This window comes from Aythya marila (assembly GCF_965140915.1).
Source record: "Aythya marila genome assembly, chromosome: 1".
NCBI lineage: Eukaryota > Metazoa > Chordata > Aves > Anseriformes > Anatidae > Aythya > Aythya marila.
Genome location: NC_139042.1, coordinates 23,862,720 through 23,882,679, shown reverse-complemented (window position 1 = coordinate 23,882,679; position 19,960 = coordinate 23,862,720). Strand labels below are relative to the sequence as shown.

Genomic DNA, 19,960 nt, shown 5'->3' with positions numbered 1-19,960 from the left:
CAGGGGCACTGCTGGCCCTGGCATGTTAGGAGGAGAGGCTGTGCTGTGCCCAAGATTTTTTCACCTGCATGGCTTTTGAGGGTTGAGGCTTGGAATAAAAAGCCATAAGTGGGTTGAGAAAGGTAACTAAGAGGAAAAAGTAAAGCAATTAATATGGTGGAAAAAGAGGGGGAAAAAAGTGAAAACCACTTTTATTAAAACACTACCAAGGCCGATAGGAAAGGGAGAAGTCTGATATTGCAGGAGCAACAGCACCGACGTGGTCAGGGAAAGGCTCTGCCTTTCCTCTGGCGAGGAAGGTCTCCCTCCTCCCCTCAGCCCTCCATTTCTCCTCCTGCTGTGGGTCTGCGGAGCTGGGCAGCCCCCCGAGCGCTTTGTTTCACTGACACCAGCGTTAACGTGGCACCTCGGTCACCCGGAGCATATGCTGCCTGTGACAGGCGCGCAGGGCAGCAGCTTTCCACATGTGCTCCCAAGGTCTCCCGATTGGTGTGCTCAGCAGAAGGGGCTGGTCCTTGAAGTCAGCTCCTGTGCCTATGACAGATTATATTTTTATGCAAGAAAACAAAACCAGGATATCTGATGGACTGCATTATCTTTCCAGACAGCTTGGAGCTACAACTGCAAAGTAAGAAGTTTTATGCTTAGACTTCAAAACTGTGAGTGGAATTTAAACATCAGTTTTAAACAACTACTTTTTTTTTTTTTTTTTTTTTTGGTTTGAAACTTTGCATGAAGTATATATATCTGCATAATAACTTTTCATTATCGAGTGAGCTGTTGCAAATTCTCCTAAGATGAAATAATTACTGCTTTGGAAAACTTCACCAAGTGCAAGCTGCCTTTGCGGCTGGACTAATAAACGTGCACTGAGGAGGATGCTCTTTTCCGTGCATGCAATTAGTCTAGCTGGAAATGGTTTCAAATTATCTATGCCACTGGAAAATGTGTTTGAGCAGGACTAGTTGTGCTGGTGGAGAATCTCCTGGGAGTTATCAGCAAATGTCAGGCTGGTCTGTGTCTCTTTGTCACGAGCGTCATTCGGTGTTTGCTTGTGTATGGAGAGGGATTAGGTTAAAACCTGCTGTTACCATTGTGTGGCACTGTGCTTGCTAGATGGAAAAGCTGGTGGTGCCAGGTGTTAGCAAACTGGCCAATTAATGATGATTGCAGGAAATTAGTTTAAGAGAATATTGTCCACTGGGACACAGATTTTATAGAAATAATTTCAACAAAAGGATAGACAGCACTTGCTAGTGCACAGGAGGCTCATTCCTGTAGCTGAAACATAAATAACCTGCCCTTTTTCATGTGTTTAAATACAAATAGTGAAATAGTTTTCCTTGGGAGAGCTGTAAGGGCTGGCATCCAGTTCAAGAGTCCAAACCTGAGCATGCAGTTTGTGACCCCAGATTTGTGATATTTTCAGTTTCCTGTGGGAACTGTCCAATACCCTCTGTGATCCCGTGCTGTTTATACACATTCTTGAGTGCAAAGAGCTGTATTTTGGAACTTCTCTCAATTCACTTGCATGTTAGTAAAACCTGAGATGTGTGCTTTTTAGAAAAGTAGTTTCAAATCCAGACAAGGTTGTTCCGCGACTGTCTAGCTACCCAAACCGGTCCAACACTCTTCCCTATATAAACTATATTTTCCTTAAAAAGCAAGCAACTTCAGTGTTTCTGTGCCTTGGCAATTACATTGCATCAGTTTATACTCTTATATTCTGGCAGATCCAGGTGAAATCGAAAGCTGATATGAAAGGAAAAATCAGTGTTGTGCTATTGCTAAGGAGGTATGGCAGAAATTCCATCCCTGGTGCTTCCACCACCATTAGTCCGCATCTGGGCGCCTCCAGACCATGCAGCAACACAAACAGCATCCAGATGAGGTGTGTGCATATGACTGCATTTCTGATGAATTAGTCAGAGCACATAACATGGGATATATACCAACTTTATACAACTGGCAAGGAGGCAATTCAATCCATCGCCAAGTACAAAGTAAATGTCAGTATTTTTTTAACAAATGAACTGCTAGAGTAAATCTATACCATTGTGGTACTCTTACATCATTGGTTGCAGAGGTTTTGTTACAGCACTGGAATCTCTAAAGGCAGATTTATGCTATCATCGAGCCATGGCTGGAGTGTATTTGAACTTATTTGAAATACAGTGATGATAAATTTCATTTATTTTCATTCCTTTCCCCTACCTTTTCTTGGTCACTACAGCTGGAACATCCCAGATTTTTCCAATAGACAAAAACAGAATGTTTTTCCCAAAGCTGAATTTGGTATTAACATAAAAATACACTCACACAGAAAATCTTGAGTCTCGAGTATTTCAGTCAGGGAGGCCTACTTCCTTGATGTAGAGGAAATCCTAAATGGAAGAAGTCTTAACCCAAAACGCTCGTAAATGCATAAAGAATCAGTGTTCTCTGTTGAACAAACTGCAGTATTTTTCTTTCAAGAATGTTAAAATCAAACTTGTGTCAGTTTTCTTTCCATTTTCTGAAATAGCAAAATAGGGTTAAAAAAAAAATGTCTTTGCAGCAGAACACCTGTATAAATGTTTTCCAGTGGCCTGTCTTTGAAACACTGATAAAGTCCTTAAACTGAAGGGCCTCTGTAATCCTTGTAACATAAAATGTTTCCTCTTCATGTGACATAGTCTGTTTCTTGTTCCCTCAATTTGACAGTCAATTCTCTATTAGATATTGCTACCTACATAAAATGGATAAGATTCTTAGCTGGAAAAGTGTGAATAAAGAATAACTTCATTGTAGTGCATGACATGACCCTGGATTCATTCCAGTGTGACTGGAGTTGGAATGTGGCTCCACGTATGCAGCTGGCACCCCTGCCAGGCTAGGCGAGGAGGTAAACAACGAGATGCTGCAATTATGAATGTTGCTAGCAGGGCTGCTGTGGTGCTGCCAGCTTCCAGTTGTGCTTTCACCTGGAGCTTCTTCCAGAAGAAAAGATTAAACAGCATAATCTCAGCTCTGTTCCACCAGCATTGCTTGTTATGTCTCCTCAAACACAGTTTTGCAGAAAGGTGCTAAATCCAGCTACTTGTTGTCATATGTTGTCTAAGCCTTTGACATATGCCTCAAGCTATAAATTGCATGTGTTACTCTATTTTCTTTCCTCCTGCTCAGAAAGATTTTCATTTTTTTTCACAATAATTCTAGGTTTATGCTGTTCTTTACTGGTGATGTTGTTTTGGGAAGGTTTGTTTCTGGCTGTGAAAGTGCTGCTTTCTGTGATATTCTGGGATGTCCTAGAAGCTGCTTCCCAATTCCTAGAGAAAGCTCTGCTTCCTCTTCTGTTTTGTGATGATAACCACACTGTTCCCATGGCCACCTACACAGCAAAATAACTCCCAGGTCTTTGTCCTGGAGAGACTAATGAGAATATTTTGTACTATAGGTGGGGCTTCCTTATGACGGCTTTGATTTCCCTATTCTGCATGCTAGGATATTGTGAAGTTGCTGCCCTAAAGAGAGGGGATGTTTTGTGTGGCTATCTGTAGATTCTGTCCTATCTCATGAAATTCATCCCAAAGGAATAAATTGGCCTAGTTTCAGATGGGAAAGTTAGCTCATACCTCTATTGCTGGACAGAAATTGCTGGTTTTTACTTCTATGGCTGCGGCTAAAGAACTAAATTCTGTGATATGTGCACCAACAACAGCTCATCTCTGCCATCTGGAAATGCCAGAGCTACAAAAGGATCTCCAGGATCTGGTGTGAGGTTGCTTTACTGGTCACTCTGAATGAGAAACAAATATGGTATGTTCAGATTTTAAGGAGTTCATTGCAAATGCTATCTGCCGTGTGGATTTCCAGGGACACTCAAGTCTCTGAACATTCAGCATCACCAAGAATAAAACACCAACTAAGCCAGCGGGATGGCTCTGCCCATTCTTCTTTGCCACTTAACAAGTTACTGGAATTAAGTGTGTTCATATCTACCACTATCTAAGTGGGGATTATATGAAGCTAAGGCTCAGCTGAACTGTAGTTAAAGTAGTTTCTTTTGAAGTAGTTTTTATCATTACTCAGATATTTTTGTGCTATGGGGATGTGTTCTCCACAACTGCACTCCATTAGTCCAAAATAACTTAGTAAATTCTCTCTGTATGGGCACAGAGTTTACCTGTAACACTAAATATTCATATGATGTGTGCAGCTCATCAGATCTTTCAAGTTTTAGAAAATCTAATCTTTTATAAAGATTTATCATGCTGTTGCATCTGGTGCTGATGACAAGAATTTATCACAGGCTATTATTTTAGAATAAGCAGATTCAGTAGAGAACTAGAAAAATCTACCTGATATTTTTAGTTTTAAAATGAATATCCTGCTTCCATGTATACATCTGTGAAATGGGGATATTTGTCATGCGGTTGAGTCACTGAGGGTTATGAAAGGAATCAAGCAGAAGAAGAGAAGCAATGGCTTAGCACGTATAAGAGTCCTCAAATTTAAGAAGGTTTGTGGACATAAGAGATAACTCGTTGGCTACAGCACAGGTAATATCTCTGTTTTTCCAGGCCTGAGAAGTAGCACTATAATCTCATGAAATCTTTGTGAATTTGGGGCCTTTGTGTCACCTGAGAGAAGCTGTTCAGAGGCTGTGTGTGAGAGGAAGGGAGTTACAAGGCAAGGGAAAGCACTGAAAAAACAGCTTTGCTAATACTACACAAACGCTTCTTGAAGGTGAAAATGAAAAAGTACAAAATCTGGCAAGGAAAAAGATGAGGGTATGAGTAAGAGTCATGTACTTCTGATGTTGTTTTTTACCCTTTGTGCTGTGTGTTTTGTGCCTTAGGGAGAATGAATAATACTCTGTTTTGAAGACAAATTAAGTTACTTTAATTAATGCATAATGCATTGTTTTGAAGACAAATTAAATTACCTTCATTAAACTGCTGTTTGTGGGCTCTCTGTAAAAAAGGTGTATTCATGTACCAAAGGTCACACAGTTGTAAGGGGGATGTGCAGAGAAAGAGGGAGGTGCACTGCTGAGCAACCCACACCATGAGCTCTCCTGCTGTATCCATAGGAAGAAACCAGAAAAATTAGACAGATCCCAAACACAGTTGATCCTAAAACCTTCACAACCACAACTGGATCTTTCAACATCATTTAAAACTGAGCTGTTTAAATGCCACTTCATTACATCCTGAAATTACAGCACTGTGAATGGTACTTCTGGCCGTCACAGAAGCCTACCTTTTTCAACATTTTACGTATCATATAGAGCCAGGAACTGTTGTGGTTTAAGGTATGCTTGTCCCACTATGAGCGAAGAGCCTTTTCCCTGACATATTATTGCTGTGACAAAAACAGAAGAATTAAGTTTATTATAAACAAGGGACATTTTAAGATCCAAACTGTGAGCAAACAAGTAAGACTGGCTCTAATATTTCAGAGTATGGCCAAAGAAAAAGGTCTTGAAAATGTTTTGCATATTGTCTGTCATCATTTAGGTGAAACTTTAAAGATTCCAATCTATATCTTTATACCTTGATATTTATCTTTATACCTTCATATTATTATATCCTTACACTGAACTTTACATCTTAGATCCTATTGTTAATACTAGCAGAATTTAGATCCACTTAATTAAAATGCTGATTTCTGAAAACAAACAAGGATTTACCTGTTGTGCAAATTATGTTTCTAGCTTGTATGTTAACCAAGAACGTACATCTCAAAAGAAAATCCAAGCAGCTAAAATAATAATTAAAGGAAACACAAACATCTGTGATTGTTAAGCAGTCTGTGAAGTTTTTAAGAGTAGCTGGAGCAAGGAGTCCGGTTTTAGGTTGAGCAGTGTTGCAAATCCACTAAACCTAACGGGAGCAGAGATAACTTGTAATTAAGGTGCCCTCAAACTCTTTGTATTGTCTTCTGAGAACTCCTTCCTGTGTAATTCCTGCTTCTGAAACACTCTGCATTGATGCACAGCAACAGCAACTGCGCAGGGCTCTGGCTTGGCAAGAAAGATAAGGATGCTTAGTCCCTTGTTGTTTCAAGAGAGTAATGCTGGGAGGGAAGACTGTGACTATATTTGATGGAATTTGGCAGGGGATTAGATTTAAAACATTACAAAGTGCCATGAGAACTGCAATGCCAATATACGATCGAGATATCAGCATAGTCTGACATGCCTGAACTCATGCATCAGTGTTCAGGATGCCTGTGCTGTTGATATTTCATCATTTTAATTGCTAGAGGTTAAGCTCTGCTGTGCCAGCTGCACGCAGGCAGTGGCACTACACCTACACAGTACGTCTGTACTCCACAGCACTTGTTCTGCTCACAAAACATAACCGTGACCTCGGAGTATAGGTGCTTTAAGCAAACCTGCCTTGCTGCAGGGCAGAGGCAGGTTTTCACCCTGCCCACTCTCTGTGCTAAGTCTGAGACCTCGCTTGATCAACATGTTTTCCAAAAGTCTTTCCACGGTTGCCCTCAAGGGAAGTGAAAACCTCTCGGCTGGGAAGACGTTGAGCAGGCCGCAGGTAGCAGAGCCACGGCTTCCTCCCCTGGTTTTAGCAAGAAGCCAGGAGGGCACAGCCCAGCTGCAAGCAGAGGGGTGCCCCGTCTCAGCTGGGGTTCCCGGGGGATTCCCTGTCACTCCTTCATGAAGCTGCTTCTCAGGGACAGCAGAAGAGCTCCGTGTTGTCTCTCAGGCACTGCTGCAATCGGTTACTCCATCTCCCCTCCGAGGAACTCAGGTGCCAAACTTCAACACCTCAAATTACGCAGCTAGAATGAGGCCTGCGATGCCTCAGGTGGTGGGTATCTAAGCCAGGCATGCTAATAATCACCCAGAATTTGTAATTAAGGAAGTAAAAATAACATTCCTCCACACGCGTTTTCGGCTCTTGCTATGTCTACATCCCCACGTGGATTAAACAAACATCTATATGCTAGCAGAAGGCAGAGAATTGGATCCCAAATGGTAGAATGTTTTATATAGATTATTTACATGCACAACTCAAATATGGTGAGGAACAAAGATTACTAATGCTGCCAGTTTGGCTGCCCAGCGCAGAAGCAAGGAGGAACATGCTTCTTCCAGGTCCTCAAGAGAATTTTCTGCAACACTTAAGCTGACAGTCTGTAACCAATATATTTACTCCGCCTTGCCACTCTTCATGTGGGTATAAAGACCTTGGGACATACATGCTGTCCCCCCCCCCCCTTTTTTTTTTTAATTTTGAAGTTGAGCTGCATTTACTTTTTCCCCAAAACCCTAAATTGCCAAATGCTTCCGAGAAGCATCTCCATGGAATTGTGATGCTGCTCCATACCCTTTGCAAATGTAAATTAACTAATCTTCTTGGAGTAATTGACAGAAAAGTAATTTCCCTTTATCATGACAAACAGTATTGCAGTATGAGAGTAATGACTACAATTTAAGCTGCTATGAATTGTGCATTAGGGAGCTCTAGGCCTGAATATTGCTCACAATGAAATTTAAATTGCATTTTTTCTGCATCTAGCTGTTTATAAATAACACTGCAGTTACAACCACAATAGTCATTTTTGTCACCAATTTCTTATTGTCATTGACAGTAGAAACAAAAGATTCAGCTAGCTGATGGTCAGTGCCATAAATAAAGGTTAAAATATTACACTCAGATTTCACTAGAAATGGAACCAAACCAAAACCCTAGGTCCAACTGCAGGATAAAGTGTAAGCATCTTGAAAACCTAAGCAAACGTTGAGCAGCTTGGAACTCTTCTCATAGTTGGTAATAAGGGAAAAATAAATATATAGATAGATAGAGAGAGAGAGAGACATTTGCTTGCACAGGTGTGCCATAGGCTCTGCAGCCTTCATTCATTTGTAATGCACTCCATGCTTGCATCCGCTGTGCAAAGCCCCATCTTGCAGTGCAGTGATCCCATTTACATCATGTATTTACAGACAGATTGTGAGCCTGATCATCCTGTGAATAAGGCAGTCTTGATCATGGTATGACTGTTTTTACATCCAAACAGCATGATACAGAGCGCCAGCAATCCTCTCTTGGCCATGGTGTGAGAAATGCAGTACTACCCAAATGTATGAGAGAAATGCAATAACATATTTTCTTCATATATATTTAAAATATCTTTTATTGCTCTGCATTTGAGCCATTGCCCTCTAATTTTTATTATTTTTTTATTTTTTTAACTGTTTTTGCAACAGGAATGCAAAAGAAAGTCCTTAACAGAGGACTTAAAGAGGAGAAAGTATGTTGAGGCAGGAGATGGGGTAGGTAAAGCAGACACAAAATGGCATCAAAGAACACAGAACAAAGCAGACATGGGCATTGCTATATGATTTGTGTTGGCTCAGCTAAATGGAAATAAGCATCTATTACACTTCTATAAACCAGGCAAAAATAATTACAGGTAGAAACAAACTAGCTTCAGTGTAAATACAGGCTCTGCTGCATGCTTGTCTGTGATAATGGGATAATTTAGCCATGCAAAGATTTTTTTCTCTTTTTTTGCTGCAGTCTGTGAATTAGCTAACATAGCTGTGTATGCAAGTTATTAAAAAAATTATCCTGGTTTTCTAATGGCCCTCACAGGGAAGGAGTAAAGGATCTAAAAGATCAGCAGAAAAAAAGACAGGCTGAAATAGCAACAGAGGTAAATGAATAATTGTATGCATTCAGGACTCTTTTGCAGGATTTTTTGCCCTAACACTGTTTTCTGTTTCTTTCACCCTTTCTTACTGCTCTGCAACTCTAAGGAGTCATAGATACCACAACTGACTCATGCCTGTGAAGGAGCAAGGTGCAGTCTAAACAGCCTAAAGATGCAAGTCCCCATGCTGCCAAAAAAAAAAAAAGTCGTAAGATCATGATTAATGGGAGAAATAGTTTCATGTGACAGCAGCCGAGAATTTACCTTGAAAAAAGGAATATTCAATCTGAAAATGTATACCTTGAAACTGGTTGTAATTGAAAACCACTACAGTAGAGCAAATTGGAAACCTTTTAATAGTGGCTAAAATATTTTCTCTTTAACTGAGACCAGCATATTAGCCTCAGTCTGAGAATAAATATTTTGAGTCGAGTATTTCTTGATAGAAATCTATAATTACCTTTGCAATATTGCTGGTATCCATCTACTTAGCAAAGACTCTGACTTTATTAGCTATTTAATCATCTGAAGTACTCTATTACCAAATGCTCAGGGAGAACAATATCTCTGTCAGATTCTGCAGCTGTTGGGCTGTGTGTTTAATAACCTGTTATATTTCAGACCCTGTAGAAATTAGCCACCGAAAGTTTTCTTCTTTCAGTCAATCCCCAGATTACACATACAGCCAAATTAAATCTTTCTTTGAAGCTGGTTTCACAGTATTTTGCTCCTCATCTGAGATTTAGATTACCTCAAAGTCTATGTCAGCAATCTGTGTTCCTCCAAAATGTTTAAAAAGTTGTGCATTTAAGGTCATGTCCTGGTGAGTGCAGCAGCTAATGGGAACTCTGCCCAACCTCAACAGGAGCAAGGACGGGGAGCTAATTCCTGGTGTTGTGCCTCCAAGTACAGTGCAGAGCCAAACACCACCATATGATCTGCCCAATAATCATGATGGTGAATGTCCAAACTGACCACAAAATGATGTAAATAAGGCCATGCCTGTCAGTGGTGGATGTAGCTCTGATGTAAATGAGAGTACTTTATTCCCAGTCCCTCTCCCTCTTTCTCCACAAAGTTGTCTGTTGGATGGAGCCTCAGAAATGTGACTGTGAGTCAGGAAAACGTTATTCCCCATGCTCTGGACAGCTCTGTGTCCTTCTTCCAGGTACTACTCCTGGAATGTGTAAAGGACATTATGAGGACATAACTGCAACAGGAAAGCCCTCAGAGGTTTGGCAAGGCTTAGAAAGCATGCAAAAATGTTAAGAGGCCACGTTTCCAATTCTCCTGGTAGAGCTGCACCCATAAGTAAATCCCACATCTCTACCTTTTTGCATGTGAGCTGTCTCTGGCCAAATTAGCCAAGGAGGCCAGCTCCTCTTAGCTATGATTTTGGCTAACATCTCTAGGACTGAGTCATTGTCAAGGACTTGCACAGCTGAAACAGCCAAGGAATAGCTTTGATGAGCCCAAGGCTTGAACCAGTGCAATAAAGAAACACAAACACTGGAACTCAGAGCAGAGAAGGTAACCAATGCTCATCCTCATTTAAAATACCAAATTACACAGCTGAGGATTGAAATAACCTAGTATCTGGTTTGTTCCTCTGCCACTGCTGTTCTCTCCACAGCATTCCTTTGCCGTGAGTTCAGCCTGTATCATCTCCCACTGTTGCTGATCCCAGATTAAGCTGGCCAAGAGGCAGAGAAGATAAGGGAAACTGCTGCTTTTCACAGACTGCAAACCAAGAGCATTTAGTGGGTTTCCCAAGCACTAGGTCTCCAGGGAAAAGAGGTTTCACTTACGGCATGTGGGGAAGGTTCCACAGCTGGCTGGAGGTGAGAAAACAAAATGATGTTTTTATTTTTATGTTGTTAATGAGACATTGGGGTGGGTCTCCACAGTGGGAAAGGCAAAGGACAAGTGAAGGTCAAGGCTATTACATTGGTTCAGCAGATGTCTCCTAATCTTTCTGGAGATGATGGTAATGAGAGCAAGGAGTGTGTAACCTTACCCTTAGGGAAGATTTTCTATGTTAGGAGGACTTTTCCTTGCAGTACAATGACTGCACTGGCATTCGGATAGCTTGAAAGCCCCTCTTTACTCCAAAGTTACATGCACTGAGGGCTGGGGAGATGAGATGACAACATGTAGAAGAACTAGAAAGTAGAAGGAAAGTAGAAACAAAAGTCCACTTTCACAAACAAGCATCAGATCATGTTCAGTGCCTGTGGAGAGGGTGGGAGAGGATGACTAGTTGACCTTCATAAACCAAGATGTGAAGAGCTTTGCTTTGTATCGCTTTAAATGAGGTAGTTCAGAGGGTGTTTGAATACTGCAATGAGGATGGGATGCCAGGAGTGTTGGTGGTTTAACATTACCAGGATTTGGCCTTCATAAAACAAGGTATAATATAGTCAGTCTAGAGACAGGTCTCCTGCTGTTGCCTTGTGGGCTGCTGCACTATCATACCAATGTTAAAATGAAGGACAAAAAAGTTTAAGCAATGTTTTAGTGGCATTGCATCTACCTTTAAACATACCAGTAGACAACCTACATCACACTGATGGTCAGTCCAAATTACCTGAATTACTTCCTTTAGGAAGACTAACCAGCCCTTCACCTTCAAGGAATTGTCTGGCTTTCTCATGTCTGGTTCCAGCACATTCTCAAAACTTCTAATTTTTGTCCTGCCTACCAGATGTTTGAACAATTTTTGTGCTTTTCATCCGCTGTATCTATTTCTATGCTGGCCTTTGTTTCCCTGTGCCTAACATATGTGTTATCATATCAACTATGGCATATCCTCTGAATTTAAATTCTTCTTTAAAGCACCTTACTGCCATGTATGTCTCCAGGGAAAACTGCCTCTTGCTCTGTTGCTTGTTTCATTTATCCCAAACCACATCCTCACCCAGGTTTGAGCATATCTGTTTCACATCTCCTTTATTTGATGTTACTTCTCAGCCCTTCTTGCTTTTCTCCTTCCTGCTCTCTTGTTTTATTCTCAGTGTTCATCTAATTTATGCTGTCAGCTCTACTAGTCAAAGATACTTGGCCCAATTCTCATCCTAGTTATGGAGATTTACTATACAAAGTGGGAGAAAGAGGAGTTATTCTGTTATTCCTGATACACCAGGGTCTGAATCTGTGACTGATTTCTAACCTTTAATTGCATTCATGATTTTGGCAATATAATAATAACCTGTTTTCATTTAGAGTGCTCAATACCAAATTTAAATTTTTTAGAAGGAAGATTAATTCTGGAAAACATGCTTCTTATTTTAATTGTCTGTCTAATAATGAAGTCATCTGGAAATGGGAGAAGCTAAAGAAGCTCCTGTCAAGACAGTCATAAATGGAAATAAGATGGTATTCCCTGTTGTGTATGCCATCAAACCAAGCTGACAGACAGGATAGCCTTCAGATACCTGCAGCAGGGAAGACTTTAAAGAGTGAGTTTCTTCTCAAACATTTCAAATATATTTTGAAACTTCTACTCTCAGGAAGGAGACAAGTCATTTTTAACTGGACAATGCAAAACTATTGGGGGGGAGGGATGGGGCAAAACCTTCAGGTTACTGAGATCAAAATCTTTTTCTACTAAGTACAGGGGTAGCCTAGCCTGAGCCTTCCCTAGTGTTTCTCTTTCATCTGGCATTCAGCTCACCGAAGCTAAATTTTTCTCAAAGCATCACACTTTGGCTGAAAACACCGCATGGCTTCTTGCCAGGTATAATGATTTAAAGATATTTGTATGCTTACTTGACTTGCTTTGAATGGACGTAACTGCTGTGTTTTGTACCGTCAGCTCCTGACATTCCTGCAGCGAACTCTTTCCTGTTATGCTCCAGGTCTCCCAAACTCCTTGCCTCTACAGGTTAGGGGACACTGAAAAAATGAGTAACCCTAGAGTGTGATGACAGCTCCTGCAAAGGATGTCGTTGACTGGTGCTGATTTGAGCAAGGATTGGTCTGTCAGGGAATTTAGCCTGGCCAGTGCTGCCTTGCATGCATGGAAGCTGAGTCACAGGCGGGGGGAAAAGGTCTCTAGTGCTGCCGAAACGCCCTGCAAGAGGTACCCACACAGCTTTCTTCCACAGGAGAGTAGGAAAAATGATGAGATACAAATAAAGGTCTGTACACCTTTGTAAGTGCTAAAAGGAGAAAGAAATACTTTTGCTGAAGCTCCTGTTGCCACCGCAGGCATCTCCAGCGTGGGTGTAATCCATACAGTTTGTAGGTCAGTGCAGTACAAAAGCCGTGGATGGGAAGCACCAGCTGACCATCCGTGCACGTTTTCTTGCAGGCTGCACCCTGATGACCACTGACACCTGCCATGATATGTGGCTCAATTCCTTTCCTTGCCACATCGCTGCTGTCAGGAGGTGACATCAATAAAGGAAATGAGCGGTGAACTGACACAGGTATAACAGTGACCGATATTAAAAACGCTTCGAAGACATTCAGCATCTCCTGTTTTCTGTGTGGATTCGCTTTTTCTGGCCCTTCATGGTCTCCCTGACCTTACCATGTGTCTGTAAGCTGCTGACACTCCAGCCATGAGTTATGACAGAAGTTATGGATCTGTGCCGTCCTGTTTTATGATGATGATTTATCATTTGTATTACAGTCATGCCTAGAGGCCTTGAGCAAGATCAGGGCCTCATCATGCTAGTCACTGTATAAACATGTAGTAAGAGACAGTCCTGCTCTGAAAAGATCACAAACAAAAGGTGGGAGGAGGAACAGAAACCCAGAGACGTGAAATGCGTTCCCCACAGCAACCCAGTTGTAGTACCAGGGCAGGGCACAGCAGCACTCCTGTCCCTTGGCTCCCATCTGCCTGTGTGCACACCAGCCTCCACCATCTCCTGCTCACCTCTCACCTTTTTTTTTTTTTTTTTTTTTTTTTTATCACTGGCCTGGCAGTCATTGCTACCCGCAGAACGGTTGGTTATCACATCCAAACTGACTGAGAGCTGATGTCTTCATTCCATTTCAGAGCAAAATAAAACAGGTATTTTAAAACAATTTGAGTCTCATATATGGAAACAACCTATCTTTGGTGCTACAGCAAGACCAGAAATGTACTAAGCTGAAAGCAAAGAGTCAAACATGGATTAGCTGCATCCTAAACCCGTTTATGGGGCTTAGACCTCTTTTCAGGCTATGGCTAAATACTACCCTTGTTTCTTCTTGCCACAATTAGGACAATGCTTTTCCTCCTTTAAAATTGTCATTGAGCTTAGTAGTGTGGCCAGAACTCTTCTTCGAGTATAAATATACAGTTTTCAAAGTTTAGCCTAAAAGCTGGCTACGTGGACTAGCATTAGTCCTGTGTTAACCTGAATTATACATTGAACACAGCATTGAAAATGTGGTGAATTTCTAAAGTGCAAAACTCTAAAGATGCAGACTTGGCCCAAAGGTTGTCAGAGCAGAAAAAGCCAGACTGCACTTATGAAAATATTTGGTTATGCACTTTAGAAAAACAAGGATATAAAACTACTCAGAGAGCTGCTAATCTGGAGTGCCCATAAAACAGTCAAGACCAGGCAGATGCTCAGGGATGATACTAGGGTGACATGGAGGTAGTAAAGCGAGGCGTCCGAGCGAGATGTGACAGCTGACAAGAGTTTCTCCAACGCTTGCTAGACTCCAGGGCCTGCTAAAAGAAGTAGAAGATGCTGCTCCTGAAGAACCTGGAAGTGTGAACCACATCTAAGGAAAACAGAAATGTTAAGCACACCAGCTAGGGCACTCTCTGAGCTACACCAGGTGCCATCGCCCCTCAGCGAGCCTCTGTAATGAGGAATTCACCAGGAAATGACAGGACTTTTATCTCTAGGTGAATATTCAGGCTTTCTTTGCAATATCTGAGCTGTCTTCTAGTGTTTCTATGACAGAAAATTCTTACTTCAGATAAAGCCAATATATCCTCCCTTAGCTTAATATTAACACTGCAGATGTGGCAGGTGGAGCTGAGCAGACATTTTCTATCTCTTCAGTTAATCAGCAGAGTCACAAATACATGCAGGGGTGTTTGCAAAACCTAGGAGTTCCCCATCTCCACTTGGAGTGAGGGTTCCTTGAAACTAGCTCATGAACTGACATTTACTAGCAGCACAAGCCTTTTCTGATAATGAAAAACCAGTCACTGAGTGTTTTCCATGTTATATTGTCTTTTTAACATCTCCATCCTTCTTCCTCTTCTCTGGCTCTTCACATTTTCATGATGTCACTGCAGCTCTCAGTTCCTTGTAATTCCTTAATAATTCTTATTGGAAGTGCTCAATGAAAAGGGCATTCCCAGAACATTTTGGATGCTGATTTTACTGTCAATAGCAAGTTTTAAGTCACTTCATTTTGCATATTTGAGATGAACTAAAGCACAATTTAAATTTTCTTCAGGGTGGCTGGTAATTTACTTCGTCTTGGAACAGAGTCAGAGATTTTCTCAGGTGAAACCATCAGAACCATGAACCATCAGATAAGTCTGCTCTCTCAAAAATAAAAATAAAAATAAAAAATCTATGCCTTTTCTGTGTGAGCCAGAGATAATCCCAGTGCTTCAGGATGGTTTAACTTTCCCTTTCTTTGAGCCTTTGCTGCCACTCACAGTTTCCCACTGTTCCTGAGTTACATTTGTGCTATCCACATAGCCAAGTCACCACATTTACCACTTCTGCAGTATTTTTCTCGTTGACTTCTTTTCTAGAAAAGGTTACACATACTATTCAAAAATACGTTATTGAGTGATCTATAAGATACTTGTTATATTTCCAGGTATCATTTTAGATGCACTATGAAGTTACAGCGTGCATTTTTTTGCATTACCAAACTTCTGCCAAATATAAGCCTGATATCCTAAGGCAGATGGAGTATACAATTATCAGCATTAACATGTTTCTCCTGCTAGTAACTTTTTTTTATAACCCTTCAGCCAACGTTTAATATTTCAACATCAAGGTAAAGGTCTAAAACACATTATCTTAGGGCCTCTCGTGAAGTCAAGAGCTTGCTTGTGTTTGGGCTGCCCGATGTCTGAGAACATTGCTGGAGGGAGAGGAAGCAAGGGCTTGGAGAGGAGAAGGGGAAATACTACAGATGAGAGCCTTGGAAGCAGAGAAGTCTTGCAGGCACTATGCTGGGTGGTCATCAGAGATATGAAGGTGATCAGAGCTTCTTCAGGCCTGAGATGCACAACAAATAGGACACACAAAGTTATGCCACCAGGCTTTGCTTTTTCCTGTTCTCAGGGAGAAATGAACAGCTCTGATGTGGCACACCATCTGTAAAACAGCTTCCCAAAAAGCCCCAGAGGGAAAGCTAGCAGAACTGAGCTACCCGTGGGGCTCAACCTCACAGCCTGAAATTTGTACCCCCATCCCCCTGCCATGGGGCTTCCTTCCTGGTCCAAGGCAGGGCTGGGTCCTCCTTTGAAAATGTCATATGGCTGGTTCCTCCTTTGAAAAAGGCAAGTTCAATGACTTTGGTGGAGACATACCCATAAACTGTTGGCATTTACCAAAAAATCCAATGTTCCAGCATAAGCCAGCAAAGTCTTGCAGGCTGGCTCGCAGGAGTATTCAGTTGATGGCAGTGGCACTGTACATAGGAATAAATATTATGGCATTAAAGCCATAAAGAAAACATCATTGCCTGAGCTGCTAAGTGGACAAATTTAGTGCAGTGTCTATTACTGTTAAATGGCAAAATTACAGTTGTAACAATATGGAAATGTAAATGTAATTGTGTATAAAATTGTGTAATCATTAAAATACATATAAATTCCGTGCACTCAAATTAAACACGAGCAACTACTGCTTGACACCTGAAACATTAGCATAATATTCATGCCATATGGTGGCATTTTCTGTTTCTTATATCTGTCACTCTTCATTCTTGTCAGCTGCTCACAAGAACCTGCCAGATAATATCTGCACCATTGCCAAAAATTTCTAACAGCTGGTGTGGTACTGGTTAAACACGCTGTAATGTTTCAAAGTTTAGTGCTCCCATCTATAGAAAGCTGGCTCTTGAAGCAGATGTTTAGCTTTGTTTTTAAATTAACTCCAGTATGCTTTTGCGTCCATTGTGTGTTTTTATGCTCCATCATTGCTGCTGCCTTCTGTGAGATAAATGAGCTCAATGGAGCCCTGGCTCCGAGAGCATTAAAACACTTAATCCAGCATTGTAAACTCTGTGTTAGAAATGCACTCGGCTGTCTGCTTCAGTACCTGAGATGGGTTTGGGGGTTGCAGAGAACAGTTCAGACCATCTATTAGCTGCGGCTGCAAGATCTCAAACTTTTCCTTATCCATATGTTCCTCCATGGAGCTCTAAGATGGGCATCTATCTGCCTGATGCTCTTGGAGCCACTGGCCACTGGATTCAGAAATCAGCACGGGGAGACCTCAACACCCACGTGAGTCACCCAAGGGGCCCAAACCATGGTGTGGGCTTAAGGAACAAGTACTGCGTGGGCACGGTTTAAGGCTTTGCCCCCTTCCAGCTGGGGAGAGGGCACAGGGCCAATTCTGGCATCTCAGTTTGCAGCTGGAGTGCAGCCTCAGCACCCCAAACCCATCTTCATCTTGCAGGGCTTGAGACCACCGGAGGAGGATTGGGAGCAGGAGACACATTTCTGACAGTAAATACCCCTTAAAGCAGTGTTAATGACTGAACAGGGAATTCTTTAATGCCTTCTGTATGGAAATTCATGTGAACTCCGAACATGCTGAAAACTATATACTTGGGTGATTTACATATTAAGATTTATGATGAGCAAGGCACATGAACACCAGTGAATTAAACAAACATCGAATTTCATAAACAATCTGATTTTATGGATAGCATATGCAGTTCCCTTGGGCTGTGAGTTTAAAAGGCTGATTTACACCTTTGGAAAAGAGGACTCTTTGCTTTTCCAAGGAATTAGCTTAGTAAAATACTCCCACAGCTTCGCTTCAAATGAAGTCACTGGCCAGCTACAACACTGACAGATGTATTTTGAGTCCTTAGGCACAGAGATGGAGGACATTTAGTAAGAAACTGCTAAAATATCCGTGTTTTCCCACATGGAATCACAGGGACAAAACTGGGGAGAGAAGATTGCTGCAGAAAGAAGACTTCTGCTGCTGGACTTCATGTAGACAGTAACCTAATACGTTTTAGTTTACACACAGAGGCATTTTAATTCATGTTACCTTTTGGCATAGGACACCCTTTCTGAACCAGGACTCTGCAGTTTTGGCTGCCACATAGGCACACAACATGACTTCTGCCTAAATAAGTTTCCCCTCTAAGATGAGGCAAGAAACAGAGGTATGAGCAGGCTAAGACTTCAAGTAAATGTACAGGCTCATACAACAGGCAGTCGTCTTAGCACGCCATCACCAATGGCTTTTACCATCAGCTTTTACCATTTGGGGTAGATAAACATATACATATTCAGTGTCTTGTGCCTCTCATTTTCCTCTTTGCACATGCAGACCTACTCATATGGAAGAAGTGCAGCAGAAGAGTTGTGGGCTGAATGTATCACAAAATAGATTTTCAGGGTTTTTGTTTTTTGCAGACATTCCCACCCCTGTACTGCATCCCTGGAAATTATCCATCTTGTATAATGGATGAAATTAGATTAGAAACAAGACAAGATGCAATTACTCACTGAGGAAGAATTGGATAAACTGGTAAAATGGGGCCTGCAGCTGGGCCTGTCAGCATCTGGTTTGTGTATGCACAGAGGAGTCACAGAGGATTTTACCCTTGGCATTAGCTGTAATAGGGTAAACATATTTTCTGTTTATTGTAATAGAGTCTTCTACCAACATTAAAAATCATTACTGAGCCAACACAATCTATCAAATAGCAGCTGGCATTACTTATTCTAGTAAGGTGCTATCCATGTGAAGTCCTTAAGTTGAAAAAACTGTGACTGAAACAAAAATAATTCTTATTCTTGATGAGGAAGAAACTACCTTAGGCCAGAGAACTGCACCAGGATGCTCATAATGCCTCTTCAGTGCTGTGGGATTCAGCAGAGGAGCAAATATCAGCCCACACATTTCTCAGTTCAGGCTCAGCCTTTTTCCTAAGGAAGTCCTTGAAGATTTCCCTCTCCACCTGGATGTGCAGGTTCCTTCCTGAGGCATACAAGCAAAGGGGTTGAGTTTTCATCTTGTATTAATACAGACTTTTTTCACATAATGCTTCTGATATAAAGATACTTTGACCTGCATTTTACATGGCAAGGAAGGAGGAACAAAATAAGGGATACAAGAGATATACTAGTGCTGAGAACACAAGTGTTTGGAGGTGTATTCCATTTCTTTTCCTGTCATGCATCGCTTCTTGTGAATGTTCCCCTTGACATGGCTTGGTTTGGAATTCCACGACTGAGAGGGGAAATGGGAAACTTCTGCTAATGAATGTTCAGACTTGATTATGATTTTTCTTGTCAGTAGTATCCCTGAACTACTTTGATGTAAATATTTCATTTTACACAGTAATTGAGACTAAAGGTTCAGCAAAATACTGCCCCCCTAAAACCTTAGATGTTGGTTATCAGACTATGATGTTCTGCTGCAAAAAGAAGAATAAAAAGAATGACATAAAGTAGATGTTCCTGGAGGCAAAACATGTAGTACAGTGCAGCTCATTACTTAGTAATGTAGCACACATAGGTGTGATTGTCATCCATCATTTTTACCACCACCTTGAACAGGATTATAGCCAGCTTGTAGGGTCATACAGGTACCTGTAATCCTAGGCATTAAGTTCCTTTCAGCTCAGGCCATTGCAAATCTGACATTTGTAGTGTTCCATCTATGTTATTTAGTTTATGAATGTGAATTATTTGATGGAAATCACTTCACTGCAAAGGTAGCCAGACAATGCATTGACTGAATGCCAGCCAGCAGGTTAGGCTATCAGAGCATTGCACTTCTGGCTGTTGATGAGCTTAGCTAAGGAATTTTTATTTATTCATTTGTTGTCTCTTTTATGCCTCTGCATTGATATGAGATATATTAACATGAAGTTTCCCAACTCACGCCCAGTGTATTCTCTTTACATGTGCTGAAGGCATTTGAGTTGTCCCATTCACTTCATCAAACTAATCAAGAACATAATGAGGAGTGTGTAATGGTTACAAGGTCAGGGCTTAATTCTTAATAAGACTACCAATGAAAGGTGGTTGTGACAAGAAGTTTTGTGATTCACATTTGATGTGCTACTCTGGCCACTGAAGCCATGTGGATAGACCCCACTGTCAGTGTGGGCCTGA

The 19,960-nt window shown here is 41.3% G+C and overlaps 1 protein-coding gene across 2 annotated transcripts in view; it reads left to right on the top strand.

Moving 5' to 3' along the window:
• Positions 1–489: 489 nt before the first annotated feature.
• The window catches only part of STARD13 (StAR related lipid transfer domain containing 13), a 292,836-nt gene continuing 273,365 nt past the window's right edge, over positions 490–19,960 (top strand). Inside the window, exon 1 of one of the 2 annotated variants that reach the window (XM_082771047.1) lies at positions 490–628. The gene's annotated coding sequence lies outside the window, so the exon portion shown is untranslated. Of the gene's footprint in view, positions 660–19,960 lie in introns of both variants that reach the window. The other variant, XM_082771046.1, reaches the window with a different exon arrangement.